Source organism: Onychomys torridus, chromosome 13 (genome assembly GCF_903995425.1).
Source record: "Onychomys torridus chromosome 13, mOncTor1.1, whole genome shotgun sequence".
Classification (NCBI taxonomy): Eukaryota; Metazoa; Chordata; class Mammalia; order Rodentia; family Cricetidae; genus Onychomys; species Onychomys torridus.
The window spans coordinates 12,136,888-12,150,069 of NC_050455.1; positions in this window are offsets into that span (position 1 = coordinate 12,136,888).

Below are 13,182 nucleotides of genomic sequence, written 5' to 3' on the forward strand. Positions count from 1 at the left end.
CTATTTCGGCCCCTGTCCTCTAAGAATCTCCCATCGACCTGGGTAACTTTGTGTTACACTGACATCATCTTGATCTATATTGCTGAAACCTACATGAGGGAGAGTAGGAACAAAAAGGTGTCTTCATGGAAAAACACTGGAGAAGTGGACCTGGAAATTAGTGGGTGAGTCAAAGATTAGAAAATATCATCAAATGAACAGACAAGTTACTGAACCAAGAGCTTTGGCAGGGCAGCTGGGACCAAGTCACTCAGAAGTGGAGTGTTTGGGTTTTATTCTAATCATGATAAGGTGATAAGAAACAGCTCGGGGGATATGAGCAGAGGAGAAAATAAGCTTTCAATTTAAAAGGAACAACCTAGCAAGTGTGTGCAGAATGAGATGTAGGAGGTCAAGAAATGAAAACCAAGAAAAGATGAAGCAGCACCCAAGAGCCTATTGTGGTTGAAGCATCCCCAAGCCATAGCTAGGGTAAAAAAGGATCAGTTACTGAACATTTATTTAAAGAGAGAGCAACCAGATTTTCTGAAAGGCTCATGGTATGTCATAACAAATAGGAATCAAGTATGACTACAGAGTATCTGAAGTGGGTGTTTTTGTCTTTGTTTTTGCCTACTCTCATTAGTACGGGAACTTTTTATCTAGACCTACAGAACGAAGGGGTAACAAAGGACGCACACTCGCCTCCTAGCCCTTCAGAGACTTATTTAGAGGCTATCAAATTTGAAGTTGGTCTGTGTTTCATGGCAAAACCTTTACTCAGGAAATTAAAAAAAGATTAAAAGGCATAAAAGAAACCTAAGTTGGGATGTCACTCTCAAATAAAAAGAAATGCTTGTGCTAGAATTGTAAATCATTGTACCAGGATAAGACAAAAATAGTATTTAAAAATACAGAAATAAGTGAAATTAACTCAAAAGAGTAAAAATAGAGAAAAATTTTAAAACTGACCACAAGGCACACCAACATTATTATTATTTTTTTTGAAATATTGAAGAACTTAAGAGTTTCTAAAAAGGCCCAGGAGTAAGTGAAAAGTGAAGGAATAGCAAGAAAGTCTTGGAAGCAAAGGAAGTTGCTATGGCTTTGGTCTGAAGGTTCCCCAAACTAATGTGTTGAAGCTTCCTCAACAGCTGGTGGCTCTTTAAGAGGCAGTAGAACCCATCTGGCTCACTGGGAGTGGGACCTTCAAAAGAATACTAGAACTCTGGCCTTCCTGTCACTCTCATTGCTTCCTGGCTACCATGTGTTGAACAGATTTCTTCTGCCTCATGTCTCTGCCGTGATGTGTTGACTCAATACAGTTCCCAAAATGATAGTGCAACAGAGGAGTAAAATCCAAATGGACCAAAATGAATCTTCCTTCCTGTTTCTCCTTGAGTACTTTGTCACAACAATAAAAATGTTTCAGAATAGAAATCATAGGACCAACTGTGTCTAATGCTTTTAATGGTTGGATAAAGCAATGATTGACAACTACGCTGCTAATGTCAGGTCCATAGCTCTGTAAGATCATAACTGCATGATCCCATCAGTGACACAAAAGAATGCATTGTGAGCGGAATGGAAGGATGTGAAATGGAACAGACTAGCCAACCTTCCTGAGGCACTCTGTAAAGTGTGGGCTGTGGTACAGGGAAGTGTGGCATGAAGGAGGGTGTCAGTACATTGGAAAATATCATAGCATGTTTATACAGCAATGGGGATAGTTCAACATAAAGAAACACTTGACTCAAGAGAGGCAAAGAGTAATGTGAATGCCAAGCCAAAAACCAAAACTAAAGAGTAAAGATCTATGGTTCCTAAGACTCCTCATAGCAATGGTAAACCCTATTATAGGGGACATGATAACCTTTCCTGGCCTCCTTCTGCACTGTGCAAACATGGTATTCTTACAAACATAGCAGCCAAACACTCACTGTAGCTCAATGATCGAGTGCCTGCCTGCTATGCACAAAGCCTTAAGTCCAATATCAAACACTGAGGGAAAATAATTAACAATTTAGGAATAATTTACCTTGGCTGGCATAGCACTTATAGAACAGTTTATGCAAAATGCTCAAATAACTAAATCTAGAGTCCTAGATGTTCAACAGATTGTTTCAGACATAGACACAAGTCTTGGTGAATACAGCAAGAGAAGAAGGATAAAAAGATTTACCTTCATAGAGTTTAAGTTCCAGTAGATGACACAGAAAACTAAGAGATAGTATCTATATAACAAATAACAGTTATTTTTAGGGTAGAAAAAAGAAATTGAATCATAAGCAATCTGCACTTGGTTAAACAATCAAAACATTGGAAATGTCATTAGCATTTTTAATTGTAAACAAATAACCAAACATTGAAAACTTGAAGTAAATAAAGCCAAGTATCCATACAGATGAAAGCAGCCATGGAAAGGGCAGAGAGAGTATAAGGGAGGGAGGACAAGTGGGAAATGATGTAATATTATAATCTCAAAAAATAACAAATAATTGAAAAATATGAAGAAAAGGGGGCAGGAAAATGGCTCAGCAGTCAAGATCTCAGACTGTCCTTGAAAAAGACTCACATTTGATCTCAACCAATCACACTGAATGCTTACAACCACCTGTAACTCAAGCTCCTGGGGATTCAATTCCTCTTTTGGCCCCCATGGGTACCTGTACTCATGTGCAGGCAGGCAGGCAGGCACACATACACATAGTTAAAAAAATAAAATGGATCTTTAAAAAATATAAGAAAAATAAGTTGAGATGTTTGTAATGAATATTGCTTTCTCACATCATTAAGAGGATCTCTGGCACAGAGATGAGCTAACTTCTTTTTCTGTAAAAAGTCAGAGAATTCCACTTTCCAAACATCACAGGCTATATAGCTTTGGTATTTTCTCACATTATACTGTGCCACCTCAGTGTCAAAAGAGCTATGGCAAATTCAAAGACGAATAAGTGGCTGAACTCCAATGAACGTTTATTTGCAACAGTAGACAATGGGCCAGTTTGGCCTCAGGGCTCAGTGGCCAGAGAAGAACTGAGAGGAAAGAAAGCAAGATTTAAAAAAAAAAAACAAAAACAAAACACACACACACACACACAAAGCTAAAATAAAGAAAATTTCAAAAATTAAGTTAATCAAAACTCTAATTAGTAGCAATCTAAATGCTAAGTAAAAAAAATAATAATAATAAAATATCAAAACACAGACACATTACGGCACAACTACAAAACATCAAAGAGGAGTGACTTATAAAATACCCCAGAAAGAGAGTGTCTGCAGCTTTCTATCAGCCTGATCATGCCAGGATAAAATGGAATCTCACATGCAAATTGCCCACCTAAAGCTAAATTTGAAACCAATTAATTATCATTCCAAAAGAAGATGAAATTAAATCAGTTTATAATTAAAAAGGTTAATACAGTTTAACATTATTGAACACACACTAAAACCTATAAAGCACAGCTTTCAGCAAGAAGAAAATTTAACACATAATGAAAGGATGAGATAAAAATATACACAGTTGGTTCTCATTATTCACAGTAGTTATGTTCTATTAAGTTGCTGAGAACACTGAATTCATGAATACTGAACCACTACTCCTAGTGGCTGTGTGTGTGTGTGTGTGTTTCTTATCTATATCTATCTCTATAAATATAGTGTTAAGTCCTAATATGAACTTATCCTATTGGACTCTACCTTTTTTTTCATTTTGTAAAAAAGAAAATAAGGTTCAGAAGTGCCAAGTAGCCTACCATCCCATGAATGTGAGCACAAGCAAGAAATCAGACTCAGCCCTCCTAGCCTGGCAACATCCTGCAGCATAGACGCTATCCTTACCATCTTTCAGGGGTCCTTCCTATATGAGAACTGGTAAAAGAAGGCAGGGTCCAGCTTGTTCGGCCTCTACAGTGAGTGCATGTATTGATAGGCTCAAATTTCTCACCATCCTCTGCCTGCTGCAAATGACCATGGAAGTGGTAAGAGTAAATTTTAGAATTCCAGGTACTTTCTAGCAAGTAGGCAAGTTACCAGATTTGACATCCTGGTATAATGAGGCTCAACTGTGTAATTATCCACTTCCTTTGGTATCAATATACCTTGCCATTATTTGAAAGATAAATATTATGTGGTACATTTTGTTATTTTTAAAAATGTAAACTTAAATTTTCAGGGAGAGAAATGCAACAAAGGCTCATTGTCCCTGAAATACAGGTCTTATGTCATTTTAGCTTCTGGATCTCCCCACGGAGTAAATTAGAGATATCAAATTATATAGAAAAGTTAACTTGATAGGCCAGAGACTGTTATCCTTAGACCCCTGTAAGGTGAGCTCTTCGCCAGGGTCTGGGAATACCATTTCAGGAAAGTTCCCACAACTCCATAATTGATAAAAAATGACTCACTAGACATAAAGGATTTGTGCAAACAATGGTTTATGCTGAACACCTGCTTTCCTTCTGTTAAGTCTGTGATTTTGACTCAGGCTAGGCAGAGGGCACTGAATCTAAAAGCCAAGGTCCTGGGTTTCTAATGAACCTCCCTGTAAATATCACTTCACTCATGTGGCCATAACTTAATGCTGGAAGATTAGGTGTTCCAGGCTATGTATGGTTTCTGGGGCAGATTTTCCCTTGTGATGCTTTTGCTACAGTAATCAATAGATGAGAGCTACAAACAGGTCTGTGTACTATGTACTGTGAGTCTGCCTTCAGTGAACACAAGTGAAAGGTCCATTTTATTCCATCTTCACCAGGAGGCAAGTGCTACCACTTGCAAAGACATGGATAAACCTGAAGGAGGTGATACTAAAGGGAATTATCCAGACATGGAAATAAAAATAATGCATTGCAAGCTGGAGAGATGGCTCAGAGGTTAAGAGCACTGGCTGCTCTTCCAGAGGTCCTGAGTTCAATTTCCAGCAACCACATGGTGGCTCACAACCATCTGTAATGAGATCTGGTGCCCTCTTCTGGCCTGCAGGGATACATGCTGTATACATAATAAATAAATAAATCTTAAAAAAAAATAATGCATTGCTTCACCTATGCTAAAATACTAAATGTATAACAGCAAAGAGTAATGTCAGTAGTTCCCAGAGATAAAATTGTTGAACACAGGAGCAAACATGCAGTTATTTTGGATGAATAAGTCTAGCAAAATCAAACATTGCTAAGTAAGAGTAATATTCCATTACATGCTAGATGTTTGCTGAGAGCAGACTTCGGCTACTGTCATAGGCCGCCTGAAAAGGGATACCTATATAAGAATTCAAATACGCACCCTCACACAGACACAACCACCTGTAACTACTCTAGATTAGATATCTCTGGCATCTTCTGTCACTTTCCCACATGTGCATACACCCACACACAGAAATACACAAACATAATTAAATATAACCTGCCTACCTGTGGCATTCACTAGATGAAGGTGTTTTAATTTATAAGTCACATGCCTTTAAAAGAATATTCATGAAGAATTTTATGACTGGCAAAAATGTGCATAATTATTTGTTAAAATTGTAAATCTTTGGAAGAATTGGCTCTTGGGGAACTGTCACATATCCTAGCAAGTATCTGTAACCTCAGAACTCAGGTGTCTGAGATCTGAGGATCATGGGTTAGAAGCCAGCTTGTGCTACAGAGGGAAAAAATCTGTTTCAAAGTAATACATAATCTATGAAAATCACCTTTTAAAATTTTTATTTTTAAGTGTGCGTGTGTGTGTGTGAGTGAGAGAGAGAGAGAGACAGAGAAAGAGACAGACAGAGAGAGAGAGAGAGTAGGCACTTCAACCCCCAAGTGTATCTGCTAAAGAATGTTTTTCTCATCTTTGACAATAAACTGGACAGAAGCATAGAAAGCATTCGCCTTTTCAAGCATGTTAAAACAAGCAAAGCAAAATTGTAACTGCAAGAGATGAGAAAATAGAAGATGAAGTGGTGTTTGCCTGTTTCCTGGCCTGAGACCTTTTCTGACTGAGGCTCCAGGGTGCCACAGTAACTGGAACCAGAGATACTGGGAAGATCCAGAGGGAGAAGTTATTTGTTAATGTCAACAGACTGTGAGACTTAGTACTTGACACAAGAGACATCATTTGGAGTTAACACTCATGGTACCCACAGTGGATGCACTGGAAGCTACTGCCAGAGCACAAACAGAAAATGATGGCGTGGAAGTAAAAGTCTTTATTGTTCACCCTGGCAGTGACTGATAAGTCAAGGCGTCAGAATTCCTACTGTTAGTCAGTATGCCAGTGCTGGACAAAGACCTGTGCTGGGTTAATGGGGAGATCTGGCTCATAAAAGGTGGCCTTCTTGGGCTAGGGAGCCTACTGCTCTAGCAGAAGACCTGATATTCCCAGCACATGCCTGTTAACTCCAGGTCCAAATCAAACAGCTCTGGCTTCTTCTGATACATTCTTATTCTCTCTCTCTCTCTCTCTCTCTCTCTCTCTCTCTCTCTCTCTCACACACACACACACACACACACACACACACACACACACACATACACATACACACATACACACACACACACTTAAAAATAAAAATTTTAAAAGGTGATATTCACAGGTTATGTATTATTTTGAAACAGATTTTTTTCCTCTGTAGCTCAAGCTGGCTTCCAACCCATGATCCTCAGATCTCAAACACCTGAGTTCTAGGGTTATAGATACTTGCTAGTTAGCATATGTGACAGTTCCTCAAGAGCCTCCATAGACCGCCATTAAAGTTTCTTTTATATTTTTATCCTTCTTCTGCTGTCTGTTTACTTGGTTGTAAGCAACCATCTAAATGGCACTTATATTAATCTTTAATGTACCTGTATAAAATTACACTAACTTAATATCCAATCCCTCTCTTGAATGATGAAATGATGATTCAAAGTATTTGATAGAATATTTCAAGAAATTCTTTTTTTTTTTTTTTTTTTTTTTTTTAAGGGACAGGGCTTCTGTGTGTAGCTTTGCGCCATTTTCTTGGAACTCACTTGGTAGCCCAGGCTGGCCTCAAACTCACAGAGATCTGCCTGCCTCTGCCTCTGCCTCCCAAGTGCTGGGATTAAAGGCATGTGCCATGACCGCCCAGCAAGAAATTCTTAAATAGGATACATATTTAAAATGTTCAGAACTCTTCCAAGCCTGATTTCTCTCCTCTTCCTTTTGTGATTGATTAAAAAAAAAAAAAGAATATTCAAGGAATATTCAAGACTCAAAACCCTGAAGATGCCCAAAAGACTCAGAGTTCCAAACATTGGAACCTTAATTAAAGAATTCGTGTTTTAGCGGAGTGGTAAATCCCAGCACTTTAATCCCAGCACTCTGGAGGCAGTGCCAGGTGGATCTCTGTGAGTTTGAGGCCAGCCTGGTCTACAGAGCGAGATCCAGGACAGGCACCAAAACTACACAGAGAAATCCTGTCTTAAAAAAAAGAAAAAAAAAAAAAAGAAAGAAAGAATTCTTGTTTTACCATACCCTCCTTAGCATCTAGCTGGTTACCAAATCATACAGGTTCCACTCCACACTTGGGGCAGATTAACATCCTCACCACATCTCCCCCTATTCCCAGATCTCTCTTAACCCCAGCACACTTTGCTTAACTGAAGAGGAACTCTGAAAAGTAGACTCTCAAATGCGAAATCTCTAGTCCTTAACACAGCAAGGGCGGCAATGTTACAAGAACTGGCACAGCTCTAGAGGTTAAAGAAGATATTACTTGTTTGAAGGCACTAATAAAGAACAATGGATGCCTTCTGTTACAGTGAAAAATGGCAGTCATATAAGCAGCAGAAGCCTGTTTAATGTGTAAATAGAAAAATTGGCCCTAAGTAGATTTGGGATTCTGTTTGCAAATTCTAAGAAGAATTCCCAATCTCATGTATATGTAAGAGAGGAAAAGAAAAAGTGAAAGACAGTGATGGGAGTGGGGGGGAGAGGAAGGGAGAGAGGGGAGAAAAGGAGATTCTATTTTTAGTTATCTATTCTAGTCACAGCAATGCTCACTGGCAGAAATACTTTGTTTTAAGAGGATAAAACATTTATCACCAGGCAATTCCATTTGAGATCAAAATTTTGTTCCGTATTTAATAAAAACATTAACTCACTAGGAATATAATATATATTCTTAATATCCTAGTTGTAAAACCACCCTGTCTTAGTGAGCTAGTGATCGGTGCTCAATAAAAGAGAGAGAGGAAAATGAGACATAGAAGAAAAGCTAGAATTGTGTTTACTATGTTATATAATATAAGGAGATGGAAGTCTCTTGAAAAGCATATCTGGGCTGGTGAGATGCCTCAGCAGGTGTGAAAGCACGTCCTGTCCAACCCAAGTCCCCAATTGAATCGCTGGGTCCCATATGGTGAAAGTACAGCACAGGCTCCTACAAATTCTCCTCTGACTTCCACACAAGTCTCATGGCATGTACACTATCCACATACATGCACACAAACACGTACAAATCAACAAATAAATAAATAAAAAGTAAAAATAAAAATTTACAGGAAGCCAGGCTTTGAGTTGTAACTAATTCGAAGCACAGTGACCACCATCTCTGAACACTCTATGAACTCTAGCAAAGTTTATTTTCTTCCCCATTAGCTCTTTTGTCATCCGTGTCATCTCTGCTCACCTGTATAACCGGGGCTCCCTTCACCACCTTAATAATTCTCTGGGGAAAGTGAGACCCTGAGTTTCTGCCAGTCTTCTTCCAGAAGATGGCCCCCACCAGCACTTCTTTCATGCATCTTCCCAAAGATGAAAATAGAGAAGCCGTCTCATTATAGACCAGCTCTTCCACTTTTACTTTTCTAAAAAATAAACAAAAACCAATTGTGAAACTGTGGTGTTTTTTTTTTTTAAGTAATACACATACGCTGACAGTCTTGTAAGTCTGAAGTGCAAATATAATAAAACTTTAAACAAATTTTACAACCTATTCTGAGGTCTCCACCTCTAAACTTTTTGGCTCTTGTAAACTTTAGGGTTGGAGAGATATGTCAGCAGTGAAGAGCACTTTCTACTATTATAGAGGACTGTGTTCCAGTTCCCAGCACCTACACAGCAGCTAACAACTGGCTAGAATGCCAGTTCCTGGGATCCATCACTCTCCTCTGCCCCCTACCAGTTCTGTATTCTTCTGGTGCACAACAAGCACAGTCAGGAAAAACACAATTTTTTCTTTTAACTTAACATTTGATAGAAATGATGACCTTTCTTGACTTTTTGGTCCCCTTTAATTCAGTAAATGCAATACTTTAGCCTATTTTCATATTATGTTTGCAGTTCTGTAGTAGTCTGTGGTCCTTTTATTTGCCTATTACATGCTATGCTCTTACTCTTTACAAATTTGTATCCATTGTATTCCCATTAACTGTCACCTATTGCTTGACATTTATGTACCTTGTATATTTACTCCTTTAAAGTAGTGAATGTGGCCTGGTTCAGTTTTCAGAGTGCTTGGCTCATATGCATGAAGCCCCGGCTTGATCTCCACTATTGCATAAGCCAGGTGAGGTGGTAAAGGTATGTAATTCCAGTCCTCAGGATGTGAAGGCAGGGCGATCAGGGGTTCAAGGTCATTCTAGGCAATATACAAAGTTTATGGCCAGCTTGGTCTACAGAAGTCCTTGTCAGGAAAAAAAGTAACAAACGTAACTCAATGTCCACTTATGATATGACCAGAGTCTTAAACACATCCTACACAAAACTAAAATGTAGAAGATGCCTCATCTTGAAAAGACTTTGGGCTATTTCTAGCCTAGGCTGATAATTTAGAGCGATACAGATTGCTTAAAAAAACTAACAGACTTAAATTTCACTTGAGCTTTATCATCTTCGAGAATCTACAGAGTTGGGTAAAGCCAAAGTATGACTAATAAATGTAGCTAAGAGTTTTGTAATATTAGCCCACTGCTCTGTCCATTTGTCCTCTTCTTTCACTTAACACCTTCAACAAAAGACAATTAGAAGATACAGGACTTTCTAGAAACTAATACCCAGATCACACTTATCTTCTCACAAGGATCCCGATCTTCATGGTTCTGAGGATGAGTCTTCCCTGCCCCTGTTGTCCTATACTTTAGCCTTCTGAAAGAAGGTTGCTTTTTCAGTATTTAAAGTTTCAACTTACAAATTCAGGAAGAAGTTGTATTTTTGCACTTTCCACCACATTTAGCATGAGACCATGCACTTCTCGTTTGCCATTCCCTAAAATGATAAAAATGGTAGGCTTCACCTGTCCATCTTTTGGATTTGTCCATAGTTAAGTGAACAAAGCACTTGGCACCACATCCACTTGACTTTACAAAGGATGGAGTATGAGAAGTAACAGGTGTGCAGTAAAGGACAATCTCTGTAATTATAGATGTAGCCTCCTGTATCCTAGTCTTTACTCCCTCAGAACATGCGTGGTTCTGAAACATGAGGCTAGACATGGATAGTAACATCAAAGCTAGAAGAAGCTATGGACTCTCGGTGTTTTGTCATGGCCCTTACATAACTAGCTAGTTATATAATATACCATATAATGCAATGTATTTATAACATTGTAAATATAATAATATCATATATTGAATATATATGCATATATATATATATATATATATATATATATATATATATATATGATGTTACATAATACTTGCAAAGTGTCCTTGATCATCTGATAATGACCTCCTCAGCCATTATGCACTAGTCTCCAGTTTCTGGGGCAGCTTTCACCATGAACACCAAAAAGTTCTATATTACCAGATTCAGTGAAGAAGTAGAAATTTTGGCTCCAGTAGGTTAAATGTGACCAAGTTCTCATGTGTCTTGATCAACATTGCAGTCTGTAATTTTCCAATAATTCCTTGAGTTGATCCTATAAGAAAAGTTTCCCAGAGTCTAATCTTTAAGTGAAGCTTGAGGGAAGGATAAAGTACCAACTGGTTGTAACTTTTCCTATCTCCCTTTTCTCTTTCCTCTGTAGTACTCTTTAATACACAGTTCATGTATTGGTCTACACCAAGCAACAGTGATACACTATTCAATACATTTTTAAATCATCATATGTTTTTGAGGTTAGACTTTCTATCCTTTGAGCTGATCATCCCACATTCCAATCATTTTCCACCAGTCTGAACCAGAGTCTTGGGTCTGTAGTTGGAGATTTCCTGCCTGGCCCACAGTCAGGACAAATCTCTCTTACCCACCAGTCCCACAGCCACTCAGACCCAACCAAGTAAGCACACAGAGACTTATATTGTTTACAAACTGTATGGCCGTGGCAGGCTTTTTGTTATCTACTTCTTTTACCTTAAATTAACCCATTTTATTAATTTATATTTTGTCAAATGGCTTGTGGCTTACCAGTACCTTACATCTTTCTTGTCATGCAGCAGCTGGCAGTGTCTCTCTCACCCAGCCTTCTACTTTCTATAATTCTCCTCTTCCTTGTCCTGCCTACCTTATCCTTCCTGCCTGGCTACTGGCCAATCAGTACTTTATTTATTTTAACCAATCAGAGCAACACATTTGACATACAGAACATCCCATAGCATGGGTCTATTATTTGTAATATCACTTGTTAAAATAATGGCTCCTACTAAGTGAAAAAAAAATGCTTTAAGTTTCAAACAAGTGAACATTCCAAGTGATGACTAACAATAAAAGCAGTGGTTCAGTCATCCTTGTCCTTCATCAGGTGCTTCCGAGATCCAAGACCAAGTCAACTCTGTCTACCTGCTTCCCTAAGACCTCATCTATCACACCTCTCTTCCAAGGCAAAGATATCACATGTGAATCTAGACAAATACTGTCTTTTATCACACTGATTGGAAAATAGAAAAGAAAACAAGGGAGAGGGGCTGCTAGATTAACCATTCAGTCAACAGTATCATCCACAGCAGGAGTTCTCAAAAATTAATATTATTAAGCAACCTATGCCAAAGTGTAGAGCAGATTGTTGTCCCAAAGCTCCAGCCAGCTATTGCTAAATGTATGTCTTCTTCAATTGTCTAAATAAGCAAAAATAATTATATGAATGGAATAACACTGGAATTAAATAAACTGAAATATTAATAGAAATTCAATTAGGTGAGGTGCTATCAAACTTTGTTTTTAATGTGTTTTTCTAACTTTTCAATTTTTATGTCATAAAACAATAGTATTAAAACATACCCTTTAATATAATTTTATAGATAACTTTGTAGAAATTTTATGTCACTAGAGATGTAGTAGAAAGAAAGATTTTAAGTTATAAACTATTTTTCCTGCAGGTATGTATCTATGCATGCATATATTCTGAGAATATATACATGTGTGTGGGTAAACTTTATCTATACAAGAAAAATACATTCTTATGCATTTAATAGCTATAAATGTATAGTTTATATGTATGTTTGCCTCAATTTTCTCAGTATAACTGGAAATCATGATGCAATTGTCTCTCTAATTTAAGAATTTTGTCATTTATTGAAACTCAATCAATTCTTATTTTCTAGGTTTTTATTTCTTAACAATCTATTTATTTTATGTCTATTAATAATGTTTTCCTTCCATGTTCCATACACACAAATGTAGCATATGTGTGTAGGTGCTTATGGATACCAGAAGGGGGCGTTGGAGCCCTTGGAACAAATAGTTGCATACAGTTGTGAGCATCCATGTGGGTGCTGGGAACAAAACATCAGTTCTCTGCAAAAGCAGCAAATTCTTTTAACCATCTCTCTGCCCACTGGATTTTATGGTTTTTAGCAAATCAAATTATGATCTCACAGTGAGTTTTACTCATTGATGTATCTATTACCTTCTTTATTCTGTTAATACTGTTTGTTTCTTTTTCTCCACTGAGTTTATCGCTTATGTGCTATGGAACTTCTTTGTAAATATTTATTACCCTTATTGGTTAATAAAGAGCTGACTGGCCCATAACTGGACAGGAAGAGATTGGGAGAGCCAGACTAGGAAGACACTGGGAAGAAGAAGGATGACATCTCAGGAGTCTTGAGCCAGAAGCAGAAGAAGCAACATGAGTACTTAGATAAAGTAAATGAGCCTCAAGATAGTACATAGATAAATAGAAATAGGTTGATTTAAGTTATAAGAACTAATACATAAGAACTAGTAGTACAAAGCCTAAGGTATCAGCCAAGCATTTATAATTAATAATAAGTCTCTGTGTGGTTATTTGGGAATTGGCTGGCAGAGAAATGTTTG